Source organism: Lepisma saccharinum, chromosome 9 (assembly GCF_977018435.1).
Source record: "Lepisma saccharinum chromosome 9, izLepSacc3.1, whole genome shotgun sequence".
Taxonomy (NCBI): Eukaryota; Metazoa; Arthropoda; class Insecta; order Zygentoma; family Lepismatidae; genus Lepisma; species Lepisma saccharinum.
This window is the reverse complement of record NC_139237.1, coordinates 70198380-70212706: the sequence shown is the minus strand read 5'-3', so window position 1 is coordinate 70212706 and position 14327 is coordinate 70198380. Positions and strand designations below refer to the sequence as shown.

The 14327-nt window shown below is 42.8% G+C and overlaps 2 non-coding genes across 2 annotated transcripts; one reads left to right on the top strand and one right to left on the bottom strand.

Annotated features, from left to right (window-relative positions):
- Positions 1 to 11646: 11646 nt before the first annotated feature.
- Positions 11647 to 11719, top strand: TRNAV-CAC (transfer RNA valine (anticodon CAC)). The gene has a single exon. It is a non-coding gene; the product is annotated as a tRNA-Val (tRNA).
- An 824-nt stretch (positions 11720 to 12543) lies between these two features.
- Positions 12544 to 12616, bottom strand: TRNAV-CAC (transfer RNA valine (anticodon CAC)). The gene has a single exon. It is a non-coding gene; the product is annotated as a tRNA-Val (tRNA).
- Positions 12617 to 14327: the final 1711 nt, after the last annotated feature.

The following is a 14327-nucleotide window of genomic DNA, read 5'->3' as shown; positions in this document are numbered from 1 at the left end:
TCAAAATAACAAAATATGGATCCCTTTCCAATACATTGCAGTCCGTCTGCAGTCTGTCTCACCTCCCCGAACATAATTTTCCTGCAGAAAACATAAGGTGTAATGAATTCCCTACTCATATCGTTCTGAATGGTTTTTCAGCAGTTCAAGCCATAACAGCACCCAGATATTTTTAAACGAATGTTTGGGCGTTCAGTTCATTGACTGATTACTTTAGTTTATTTAATGTCTCATTTCTGCCACTTTTATAAAATCGCGACGATGAGGATGAATGATGATAAGATGAAATAAACGAAGGAAGAATCACGAACATTTATGGACGACCCAACACACACCGCCACAGAGGATTTTACTGGCTATGGTTCCAGGTGCCAGATCCTCGTTAGCCTGCGAAATATAAGCAGCCCAGGGTGTACTAGTGACGGTTCAACTGCTGAAAATCATGTTTTCTGCAATTATGAATGGGAATGCAGGGTAGAAGATTTATATTTCTCATTTTCTTCTAAGGTTTCAAATGCTACGTTCATATGGACTAATCAGGACTCATCCGAACTTGTTTTTTCTTGTGCACAATGAAATACGAACTGAGTCCTGACCCACCGCAACAACAATTCGATACGTCTATGGTTTGAGCGTCCTTTCTTTCTGGTTTCCTTCATGTTTGAGCCAGGGCTGTGTCTACAATTTTCAGGAAATATATTGTTTATTTATTTTATTTATTAACTCCTTGTTTTGGCTGGCGAAGTTAAGGCACATGCCTTTTCTTCCACTTAACCATCTCTACTTTACATTTTATAAATGGATTTTTACAGCTAACTGTTTGTGAAATATATAAAAACTAAAAACATTAAGATACCAAAAAAAGAAAAACACAAGAAAGAATAAAAGAAAAACACGCAAAAAAAAAACAAAAAAATAAAAACAGAAAAATACATACACACTAAGAAAACTTTTAGAAAATACACGTAAAACATAAGCACACACACAACAAACATACTCAAATTACAGAAAAAGTCGGTGCGTGTCGGTACTACAAGTTTACACGAAGGTTTAATTTTATTTCCCTGTTTTCAGTACTTGTTCGATAAAATAAAAATTCAACCACGATCAAGTTTCGGTTGAAAGTCAACATTCTCGTATGGCGAGAAGGTATTATAAATATTACTCCAATAATGTTGTTGTGCGATGGAAACACATATGTTAACAAGATTAACTGCATTTATTACACAAACTCACAAACAACGTAATACTTTACATTATAACGAAACTACGTTCACCATTCCAGGTTCTGTTTGCACAGACTCATGTTTAGCAACAGTAGCTTGTTTCTTCTTCCTCTAGGAGGCAGCACTACATTCCTCCCAGAGTTACAAAAAAAAATTTAACCAGGGTACCCGTATCTGTCAGGGGGTACCTTAATCCTGGTCGATCTTCTAGGCAAATGAGGAGTGGATATTGGTCGTGGAGCAGCGTCAGCGTCTTGGGGTTGATGGACATCAACGTCTGATTGAGGTGGGGTAATTTTGGAATCTGAATTTCGATTCTCCGCCGCGCCTTCTGGTCCGGGTGGACTATCATCTTCCCAGGTTTCTGGATGGTTTTGTTGTCTGTTTTTCCTGTGACGAATCCAACGTGAATGTACCACTCTTTGAGTTCCATCGGCAAAGCGCACTTTGTATAGGTGAGTTCCACCCAACCTTTCTACAATATCTGTGCCTCCTTGAAGTTAGGTGACAAGCGCCTCGGTGATTGAATCCATACGGTTTCAGTAGGTGAAAATGTCCTGTGTGGTTTGTTGTGGTTGATCCTAGGTTTGAAGCAAGGAGGAGCTTCTGTCCTCTCCGCATCTCTATTATGATCACCACGTATATAGTTCCACCATGTTCTTGGACTGAAGCTGAGGACTAAGGCTGCAGGAAGACTACGTTCCTCTCCCAACCGGGAATTCCTCAAAAACAGCAGGTACTCCGCTAACTTTGCATCGAACTGTAAAGAAGTCAGATGTGGATGTTCGTGCAACACCTTCAACATGCCAGTCTTCACCGTGCGTACGTACCTCTCAGCAAGCCCGTTGCTAGGACTGTGGTACGGTGGTATTATGATCTGTTCAATCCCGAACTGTTGGCAAAAGGAAAGGAACTTTAGGCTGATAAATGCCGGACCATTATCCGAAACTATTGTTTGTGGAATTCCGAGAGTCGAACATGACTGAAGAATCCAGCGTATGGTCTCCGGTGTATCTAAGGAAGATACTGGCCAGACATCTATCCAGTGACTGTAAGCATCCACAAGCAACAGGAACTTCCTCCCAGCCAATAAGAAATGGTCGACGTGGAGTCTTTGTCCTACGGATCTAGCTTCCGGCCGCCTATTACCTGAACCTTTCTTGACTTTCGGACTTGAGGATTGACAAGTTTCCTCTTCAACTAATCCTTCCTTGTTAAAAGACCTTCCGCTATCCGATGTAGGTGTAGCATCTTCACTTAACGGTACGTGTATGGTGTTGGACATCGGCTTCATTACGACTACACCAGTGTTAGAAGAAATGACTGGATCTGAATTCGACTGCGAGTCTTGAAGTTGCTCAATCTCTGTAGATATCCCTACCATAGAACTTGCCGGCTCTGAGCGTAACAGTAGCGTTCTCCAATCCGGAGTAACGATATCTAACCAGGTACGACCTATGAGTGGATAATTTAGATGTTCCTTGCACAAAATAACAGGAAGTGAGAAAGTCGATCCGGAGTGTGTAAGTTCCAGTTCAGCCTGACCTTGCACTGAAAGAGCATGTTTCCCTACGCCATATATTTTTATGGAGGAATGGTTAATATCGGACGTTGGAAACCAATTCCTGAATGAAACCGCTTGGAACAGAGTTACGGCAGACCCTGTATCGAGCTCACATTGAATAAACTTGCCGTTAATAAGTAAATCCTTTAGCATTGGATTCTTTGATAAAGGGTAATTGGACGTAGGTGACCCGGTGATGTGTGAGTCACCACTGTATGAAACGACACTAGGTAACCATGCTGTTTGCTCATCAAGTGAACTTTGAGATGTTGACATCTGTAAATTTGTGTGTTTAGTAGTTTGCCCTACGTTATTACTATTAGGTTTCCGTTTAAACTTCCCTCTCTTCCTACACCGCTTTTGCCAGTGACCACGTTTCCTACAGAATGAACAAACAGAATCCTTGGCTGGACAGTTGTCTTTAGAATCATGTTTGTATGTACAGTTAGGGCAGCTGTAATCAGTATATTTCATTCCGTGAATCGTTGGATTAGACGAACTATAAGTATGTTGTTTTGTATGTTTGTCCCCTTGCACTGTTCTTTTTGGAAATTGGGTTGAGGTGCGTGAAACTGCTGACTCTTGCTTTACACTTTCTGATCGTATTAACAATCGGGTTTCTTTCTCTAACATTTCATTTTGTAATGTCAGTTCCTGACATCGCTGAAAGGTTAGTGACTGTACTGAAAGCAACTTTCTTCTAGTAACTTCAGATCGTATGCCCAATACTATCTGTTCAACTAAAGCTTCGTCCAGATAATTGCCGTAGTTACATTTTGTGGCTTGTTCCTTCAGCCTTATGACATAATCAGAAACGGTTTCACCTTCCTCTTGTACACAACGTCGAAACTTATATCGTTCAACAAACTTATTAGTTACAGGTTTGTAGTGTGACAAAAGACTATCCTTTAGACGAGAATACGACAGATTCTGTACAAGGTCTGGTGCGACTACATTTTTCAAGACTTTAAATGCCTTTGCACCTATAAAGGCGATGAGTATAGGAACTCTCTGATCATCGCTGAACTTTTGAATGATACACAACTGTTCGAAACGTAAGAGATAATCTTCAATGTCCTCTGAATCTTCGTCGAAAGCGTTAAATGTCAAGTTTGTGTACATATTTATGACTGTAAATCCAAACGTTTAACCTAACAACTATGAAAAGTGAGTTTTCACGTATAATTATACTTGATCTGCATCGGATCACAATGTATCTATGAACGTGACAAATCCTTTGTACGTTTCATGATTATAACTTGGTTCCACGTTAGAAGGAATCTTGATATATATATATATTTACATCACACTATTTTTGTAAGACTTTGTCACGGTATCTAGTGACATGTGAAACGCAGTTCGATATAAATTATTTTTTGTTTATTGATTCATTTTATGTTCAAATATAAAAGTGTGAGGTTCTTTATTTTGTGGATAAATTTGTATCCGAGCCATACGTCGGAAGTTGGGGACGGGTTTTTCTTGAGTAACAGCGGAACTGTCTTTTCGGCTTAGGACATGACATATTTGCACCGACACGGAGATACGAAAGGAATATTTTCGTCGGGACCGAGCTTGAGTCGCAGCAGGCGTTCTAACCCATGTTCACGGATGACCAGAGATATCAGCTAGACCCCAAGCCTGCAAGGATCGAAGACGCCTCGGTGACCGACTTTCAAGACAATGGACAGAGGTCATTTCCATCCCTTGAAAAAGCGAAGCCAAGCTACCTGAGCGTGGGTTTCAACGGACAAATTTGATTCTCTTATAAATATACGGTGCTACCATCCCAGACACAGTTTTTACCCGGATTTCATAGAGAGAGCATCTCCGCGCTACACTCTCGCGTGATCATTTCTTTGTGTCCGTGAACTTTGTTTCCTTACGTACTGTGAGCGACTTGCAGATAGGGAGTTACCAGTGTGCGCCTTATTTTGGTGAAGATTACGCGGTGATTTGTTTTTTGCCAAGCGTGGACTACATAAGGATGGAGGGCTAAAGGAGATTGAGAAGGGAGTCTGTCGACTTCCCTGACCCCGCAACGATGCATCGCCATCTTCCGATGAAGCCAGTCAGCCAACGCCAAAGACGACATCAAAGCCAAACACTGCCCAAAGCCTGAAGGACGTCTGCAGAACGACGCCAAACGAAGCCCGTCACCCGAGAGAGAGATTGAAGGACGACTCCAGAACGACGCCGATCGAAGCCAGAGGGAGAGATTGAAGGACGACTCCAGAACGACGCTTCCAGAACGACGCCGAATCGAAGCCAGTCACCAGAGAGATTCCTGACCGGCGCGTGACCACGTACATCCGACGCTAGTGACAAGAGGAAAGCCCGAAGTACTAAGGAGGTGCAAGTACAACAGATCGTCGCAATTATTCTTCGTCGCGATCGACCTCGGAGGACAATTTCGCCACAAAGGAACCGTGTGCAAGTCCCGCGTCCAGGAGAGATGAATGACCACGCCATGTAGCAGAGTCTGGTACAGTATACTTCAGAGGGTCTCATGTACATGTAAACGTGCGTCGTTAGTATCAACACCGTACAGTTAACGCCGAAGCCTCACTTATTAGCAAAGTTACTCAGGAAAAACCTAAACCTAACCCCGCGTCTGATAATTTTTGGTATTGTTATAAAAAAAGAGTTATTTCATGTTCAGATGTGCTAATTTAATTGTCTGCATTCAGCGTTAGAAGCTCCATTTCATTTCTTTAATATTTAGTATAAATTGTGAAAGTGTGCTCCATTTCTTGTGTAACCGACCGCCCCGTCGCGCCATTTAATTTGTCGATAGTTGACTGGTGAGTCCCTTTTAATTGTGGAAAGCGTAGTTGTTTTTATCGCAAGGTCGTGTGCGTGAAATAGTATTTATTTGTTGCATGGTGGTTTTTAAGGTAATTTTTGCTCGCGCCGACGATTGATTAGTGTATTCCGGCAGCTGGAGCCAATTAAGTTTTGCATCACTATGTAATTGAGTAGTTGTTCTCATTGGACGAGAGAGGCTGATGTGTAATACCCCCGTCCGGGAAACTAGTATAAAGTCGAGCTTACGACTCGATGCACACGTTCATTCGAACGAAAGATTTAACCACGCCGACCCAATTGTCTTAGTTAACCGCTTTCCGAGGGCTGGCACTTAAGTTAATTTAAAAGAGCACAGGAGCTGGCAGACAAATGCCCTAAATTCACATTAAGGTTGAAAACTAAAAAGGAATGATATGTTAATGAGATCCATGATTTGTATCCATACTTCACATGTAAAAATACCTCATGTGTGTGAAAGAGAGATAGAGTGAATGTTGTGAGAGTGAGGAGGATTTGTAAACAGTTGTTGATTGCAATATTTTTCGTTGTTACAATATATATTCACTTTTTTACCGTTCGTCAGTGTTGTTATTTGACGTTTTTCAGGTACCAGATATTATGCTATTAGTGTTTTATGATTGTTCGAATCTACATATCAAAGGTAAACAAAAGTGTAACATTTCAAGGTATTAATCTCCGCCTCGCAATAGTATGACAATAAACGACCGTCTCAGTACCGAACTTGATAACTGGACCGTGAGTCACGACCGGTTTCCCGTACACATAACGACGTTTGGCCCCGTGCCGGGGTATGATTGACACGTCATTTCGGGGGCCGTGAGTGCACTCGTTACATTTGGCGCCGCGAACAGGGGACGGCAACTTTTGTCATGTCTTTCCAGGAAAGCCAGGTTGCGAGAGCGGTAGAAATTTCATTGTTGTATACGTCACGCATAAAGTTCTTGTTTTAGGTTCCTGGTTATTTTTGTGTTTTTTGCTTTGCATTTCGAGGGTTATTTCCATGTATTTGTCGTAGGTTCACGTGTAAGGACACGTTATTGGGCGTAATTGGTAACAATAGGGCAGATATTTTTTCGGCGAAAGCAGCAAGGGCAGCTGCATTTTTATGTACTTTTTGTGTATTTTTTTTGGTTTTTGGCGTAATTTATGGCATCAGGCTGAGTTGCGGGATAAGGGATTCCCGACGGACCTCCTTTTTCTTTTTATGTATCGATTTGTAATTCACATTTTGTGTGAGCTCGCGTAAGTTTGCGTAACTGTTCCAAAGTGCGACATAAGATTGAGCAGATAATTAAGGAAAGGCCTTCATGAGATTAAGAAATCGTCGCATAGACTGTTTGAACAAGAGTGACGTCATGATGGTTTGCAAGGTTTGTGGACAGGAATTTTATGATTTCGAAGTCGACAGCGAGAGAGATTCCAGACCAATTTGTCTTCAGTGCAAAGGCCCGTTGGAAATGGAAAGGGAGATACCAAGTGCCCAAGGGGGTACAACGTCACGTGCGGACGACGACCACGGCAAAGAACAAGGAGATGACGTAGGAAGTGGCAGTGTTGCCAACCAATTCCGGCTAATCCTCCAGATGCTCCAAGGAATGGAAACCAGGATGCTAGCCAGCATGCAAAGAATGCGGATCAACATCCAAGAAATGGGAACCAAGGTACAAACCACCAGCCAGGAGTTGCAGACCGAGGCGCAGACCAATATCCAGGGGTTGGAAACCAGGATGCAGACCAACGTACGAGGGATGGAAGAACGCCTCCAAGGAACAGTTCGCGCCCCCGGAGAAGAAATGACGCAACAACTCCTCCCAACGATCCAAGAATCCGAAGCTCAAATCAAACCCAGGACCGCCGAGACCGACGCTCGCATCAAGGACCAAGGAGCCAAGGTGGCAACACTGGCGCAGAGCGTACGTGAACAAGAAGGAGCCTCTCAACACATCGGCCAGCAAAGTGCACGGCTGGAGTTCCTTTGCAATCGGAGCAACGATGCCCTCGAGCGACAAGTGCGGCGAGCAGCGAACCCAGCGGAAGGGAATTCCGAGAAGATAAAGGGAATCGAGGAAAAACTGCAACAATTGAAAGTAGCCGACGTTCCGGTATCGCCGCGAGAGCCGACAGCTATGACGTCATCGCAGCCAGCTGAAGTTCCTTCGCCTTCAAGGAGCACGAGTGACGTAAGACCGACTAAATGTGTCAGCCGAGGAAGCGAAGTGGAATCGGGACTACATCTTCCATCGCCGCGACCGTTCGAAGCCCAAACTTCAAGCCAGGACGACATACGGCCTGAACCACCGTTCGCGGGGAGAGCTTTGTTCCCACCCGAATATGAGAAAAACTTCAAGAAGTTCTCCGGGGACGACAGGATATCGCCGTCTGCCCTCGTCGAGGAATTCAAAGCAACAGCCCGGGAGTTAGGACTGGCGGATGGAGAGCGATTGCTTGTGCTGAAAGGCTGGGTGCAAGATCGAGCACAGAACAGGCTGGATCAGAATGAAAGACACTTTCATTCGTACTCGGCGTTTAGGGAAGCCTTCCTGACGCACTTTCCACGCTCTATGCAAGTGAAGGGAAAGATCAAGAAGCTGTTTTTCATGTACGATGGGCAGCAACGCGCTCCAGGAGCCGAAGTTCGTCAGCTTCGAGATGGTCCGCCTTCGTCACGACAGAGACGCCACTATCGGGGACAGAGACGTCGAGGTGGTCAAACTCCTAGGTCGCCGGGTCACCATGGCAACAGCGGCGACAGCAACTTTTACAACGGTCGAGTGAACAATGGTTATTATCAACGTCATCCCAACAGTAGACCGGAGAGCCCGCGTTCGGACAACGAGAACGCAAGGCGCAGCCCGCCAAGGGTTCAAAGGAGTCCGACGCGAAACGCGAATAGGCCGAATCCCAGCAACACATCTCCACAGTCGGGCCCATCAGGTCGTCAGCGCCGAAGGGAGGAATGGGATGGCGAAACATGGTTAAGCGACATCGCGCCATTTTAGTAAGATAACATTGCGCCATACCCAGAGTGTATAAAATGTATATTTATTATGTAAATTGGAGGTATCATTTATATCATGTGTTTTGTGTTATCGAACTGGTTTACTTTTCTTGTACAGGGTGTTAAAAAATTTGTAGTCAAAATTTCATGCCCCTGAGTAGTAAAAATTTTATTCACCTACAGAATTTTTTGATCGGAAGGAGGGCGAGATGTCACGGTATCTAGTGACATGTGAAACGCAGTTCGATATAAATTATTTTTTGTTTATTGATTCATTTTATGTTCAAATATAAAAGTGTGAGGTTCTTTATTTTGTGGATAAATTTGTATCCGAGCCATACGTCGGAAGTTGGGGACGGGTTTTTCTTGAGTAACAGCGGAACTGTCTTTTCGGCTTAGGACATGACATATTTGCACCGACACGGAGATACGAAAGGAATATTTTCGTCGGGACCGAGCTTGAGTCGCAGCAGGCGTTCTAACCCATGTTCACGGATGACCAGAGATATCAGCTAGACCCCAAGCCTGCAAGGATCGAAGACGCCTCGGTGACCGACTTTCAAGACAATGGACAGAGGTCATTTCCATCCCTTGAAAAAGCGAAGCCAAGCTACCTGAGCGTGGGTTTCAACGGACAAATTTGATTCTCTTATAAATATACGGTGCTACCATCCCAGACACAGTTTTTACCCGGATTTCATAGAGAGAGCATCTCCGCGCTACACTCTCGCGTGATCATTTCTTTGTGTCCGTGAACTTTGTTTCCTTACGTACTGTGAGCGACTTGCAGATAGGGAGTTACCAGTGTGCGCCTTATTTTGGTGAAGATTACGCGGTGATTTGTTTTTTGCCAAGCGTGGACTACATAAGGATGGAGGGCTAAAGGAGATTGAGAAGGGAGTCTGTCGACTTCCCTGACCCCGCAACGATGCATCGCCATCTTCCGATGAAGCCAGTCAGCCAACGCCAAAGACGACATCAAAGCCAAACACTGCCCAAAGCCTGAAGGACGTCTGCAGAACGACGCCAAACGAAGCCCGTCACCCGAGAGAGAGATTGAAGGACGACTCCAGAACGACGCCGATCGAAGCCAGAGGGAGAGATTGAAGGACGACTCCAGAACGACGCTTCCAGAACGACGCCGAATCGAAGCCAGTCACCAGAGAGATTCCTGACCGGCGCGTGACCACGTACATCCGACGCTAGTGACAAGAGGAAAGCCCGAAGTACTAAGGAGGTGCAAGTACAACAGATCGTCGCAATTATTCTTCGTCGCGATCGACCTCGGAGGACAATTTCGCCACAAAGGAACCGTGTGCAAGTCCCGCGTCCAGGAGAGATGAATGACCACGCCATGTAGCAGAGTCTGGTACAGTATACTTCAGAGGGTCTCATGTACATGTAAACGTGCGTCGTTAGTATCAACACCGTACAGTTAACGCCGAAGCCTCACTTATTAGCAAAGTTACTCAGGAAAAACCTAAACCTAACCCCGCGTCTGATAATTTTTGGTATTGTTATAAAAAAAGAGTTATTTCATGTTCAGATGTGCTAATTTAATTGTCTGCATTCAGCGTTAGAAGCTCCATTTCATTTCTTTAATATTTAGTATAAATTGTGAAAGTGTGCTCCATTTCTTGTGTAACCGACCGCCCCGTCGCGCCATTTAATTTGTCGATAGTTGACTGGTGAGTCCCTTTTAATTGTGGAAAGCGTAGTTGTTTTTATCGCAAGGTCGTGTGCGTGAAATAGTATTTATTTGTTGCATGGTGGTTTTTAAGGTAATTTTTGCTCGCGCCGACGATTGATTAGTGTATTCCGGCAGCTGGAGCCAATTAAGTTTTGCATCACTATGTAATTGAGTAGTTGTTCTCATTGGACGAGAGAGGCTGATGTGTAATACCCCCGTCCGGGAAACTAGTATAAAGTCGAGCTTACGACTCGATGCACACGTTCATTCGAACGAAAGATTTAACCACGCCGACCCAATTGTCTTAGTTAACCGCTTTCCGAGGGCTGGCACTTAAGTTAATTTAAAAGAGCACAGGAGCTGGCAGACAAATGCCCTAAATTCACATTAAGGTTGAAAACTAAAAAGGAATGATATGTTAATGAGATCCATGATTTGTATCCATACTTCACATGTAAAAATACCTCATGTGTGTGAAAGAGAGATAGAGTGAATGTTGTGAGAGTGAGGAGGATTTGTAAACAGTTGTTGATTGCAATATTTTTCGTTGTTACAATATATATTCACTTTTTTACCGTTCGTCAGTGTTGTTATTTGACGTTTTTCAGGTACCAGATATTATGCTATTAGTGTTTTATGATTGTTCGAATCTACATATCAAAGGTAAACAAAAGTGTAACATTTCAAGGTATTAATCTCCGCCTCGCAATAGTATGACAATAAACGACCGTCTCAGTACCGAACTTGATAACTGGACCGTGAGTCACGACCGGTTTCCCGTACACATAACGACGTTTGGCCCCGTGCCGGGGTATGATTGACACGTCATTTCGGGGGCCGTGAGTGCACTCGTTACAACTTAAACAATGTAGACGGTAATCCTTACCGTGTTATGACAAATTGCGTCAAACCGACACGTTTATGATTGTTCCAACAGTTTGTTGTACGAATGAGGACAGTCAGTTCGAATAGAATAAACTTACGGAAATGTAAGGTTCTTGCAAATCCTGCAATCCATGAAGAGTAAAGTTCTTTTATACCGACTGCGCCATAATGTTGTGCGATGGAAACACATATGTTAACAAGATTAACTGCATTTATTACACAAACTCACAAACAACGTAATACTTTACATTATAACGAAACTACGTTCACCATTCCAGGTTCTGTTTGCACAGACTCATGTTTAGCAACAGTAGCTTGTTTCTTCTTCCTCTAGGAGGCAGCACTACAAATGTTATTGATAAACATTACTTTGTTTTCAGGAAATCTGTTATGCAATAAACTCTATCCCTGAATTACATAATAATTACCAATAAAATTTCCGTTAACGCCAGTTGTTTCCGTAGTGTAGTGGTTATCACGTGCGCCTCACACGCGCAAGGTCCCCGGTTCGATCCCAGGCGGAAACATGACTGCATTTTTCTTTGAATGTATTTGGTATATGGTTCACCTCACATTAAATTGGAAACTTGTTAACCTATCTGATTCTCACTACTTTATTGAGCATGTGTGATCCATTTTTATGAAAACCCGTACAAGGTTTCTGAAGGAAATACGAACTTGTCTGATTTTTAAGGATTTTGAACAATCTCTTTACTGGATTTAGAAATACATATATCTCGGAATCGAGTCAAGTCCGGAAGATCAAACTAGTATTATTTTGAATAACAATAATACAGTAAAACCTCGTTAATCTGGACCTTGATAAGCCTGACTTCGCTTAATCCGGACAGGCAAAAGCCCCCCCCCCAAAAAAAAAAAGCAGAATGCAAGGTTTTAAATGTGGCTGGAAGACAACAAGAGAACTTCCCAAAGAAAAGGCAGTCAACCACTGATGAAATTCTGTTTCCCGCAGACTTTGTACTGTATAGGCTATGCCCTTTAAATACACCATAATAGACGTGTTTTGTTGCTATAAACTGAGTTTTAATGCACTTTCTACTGTTCTTTTAGGTTATTTAAGTTAATCCGGACTTTCGATAAACCGGTCAACTTATCCACCCTTAGTCCGGATTAACGAGGTTTTACTGTAGTACATGTTAATTGGCCACATATCGCAGGGGTAAATGAAACAGAAAATAATTCAGGCGCCAGCATGCATGCGTATTTGTGTGTGTGTGTGAGAGAGAGAGAGAGGGAGGGCGGGAGGGAGGGAGGGGAGGAGGGATAGGGGTAGAAAGAACTGAAAATAATTCAGGCGACATCCTGAAAGAAGAAAAGAGTAAGAAAGAAGTGTTTCCGCCCGGGATCGAACCGGGGACCTTGCGCGTGTGAGGCGCACGTGATAACCACTACACTACGGAAACAACTGAAGGCATAATGAAATCAATGAACACATACACTTCACTTGCGACAAGTTGAATAACTTCATGGAAAATCGGGTTCCAGATATAAATTAATTTTTTAAAAAAAACACGTACTGTTCTCGTTATATTTTAAAACTTAAAAGGTAAAACTTCAATAAGCGAACTTGAATAATAGTAATAACAATAAATAGAACTGAATTTTAAAATTCATGCGCCAGGTAAAAATTTTCTGGCGCCGTGGCGATTGGGCTCCTTACCCAAATTCTGTATAACTAATGACAATAATAAATTGAATGAAACTGAAAGAGAAACATGCCATTTTTTGTACAACTTTTCTATTCGTACACTTAATAATATAAGAGAAAAAAGTATATTCAGAGCAAATTGATTCCGTCTCTTTCTTTCATCTCTTATCATCTTTCTCTACCTTTCTTTGTCTATTTCTCCTCTGTTCTTTCGTCATCTTTCTATTTTTCTTGCTATCTTCGTTTGTTTCTTTATTTTTCTTCACTTTTATCTCAATATTTCTTCATCTCTCTTATTCGATCTCTCAATCTTTCTCTCTCACTCTACGCACATCGCGCTACGACTACAGGGGTCCCGGGTTCGAAAAGATACATAAGTACGTACTGTACGTTATTATACTTTAAAAAGTGTACCAACATGTTGTGTAGTTACATAATTGTAATTTCTGCCCAGCTTATTGCAACTGTATCGCATTTTTATTCCTGTACATACATGCATTAGTAGTCTATATTATAAGTAATGCGAAATGTAAATCTGTCTTTCGATTATTTCCTGCAGCGTTCTATACTGTATTTAAAGTCAACCCTGTATAAGAAGGAAAACTGTTACGACGGAAAATTTTACTCGGAACCATCGTGTTCCGGGAGAGACAGGTTTTACTGTATCTCGGGAACGTGTCAAGCTCGGAATATCTAACTGGTATTATTTTGAATAATAATAATAAAGTAAAACCTCGTTAATCCGAACGTCGGTAAGCTTGACTTCGCTTAATCCGAAAAGGCAAAAGGCCCAAAAAAAAGCAGAATGCAAGGTTTTGAATGTGGGTAGAAGTCAACAAGAGAACTTCCCAAAGAAAACACAGTCAACCACTGATGAAATTCTGTTTCGCGCAGACTTTGTACTGTACTGTATAGTGTATTTAGGCCTATGCCCTTTAAATACACCATAATAAACGTGGTTTGTTGCTATAAACGGAGTCTTAATGCATTTTCTACTGTTCTTTTAGGTTATTTCAGTTAATCAGGGCTTTCGATAAACCGGTCAACTTATCCCCCCTTAGTCCGGATTAACGAGGCTTTACTGTATTAATCTGGTTATATATCGCAGGGGTAAATAAAACAGAGTTCTCCTCCGTAGCCGAGCGGGTTAAGGCGTTCACTCGTAGGTTCGAATCCGGCTCTGGTCGGAATTTATTCGGCCTAAGTATATATTACCCACCATCGTGAGAAAATTGGGAAGCCTCGAATGAGTAAGCGTAATCCTGTCGCGTAGACCTACTACAACGTCTGGGGATACGTCGGGCTGACCCCCGACTATTCCAATCCTGGTTGAAGATCTCCACGCTTAGAGGTGACGAAGGAAAGCGTGGGAGGGAGACCCGCAGCCGGTAGGCAGTGTTGCCACAATATGAGGGCAGAATTTCCCTTTCCAAGGGGCAAAATTTCCCTTTTTGGACCAATTTTTC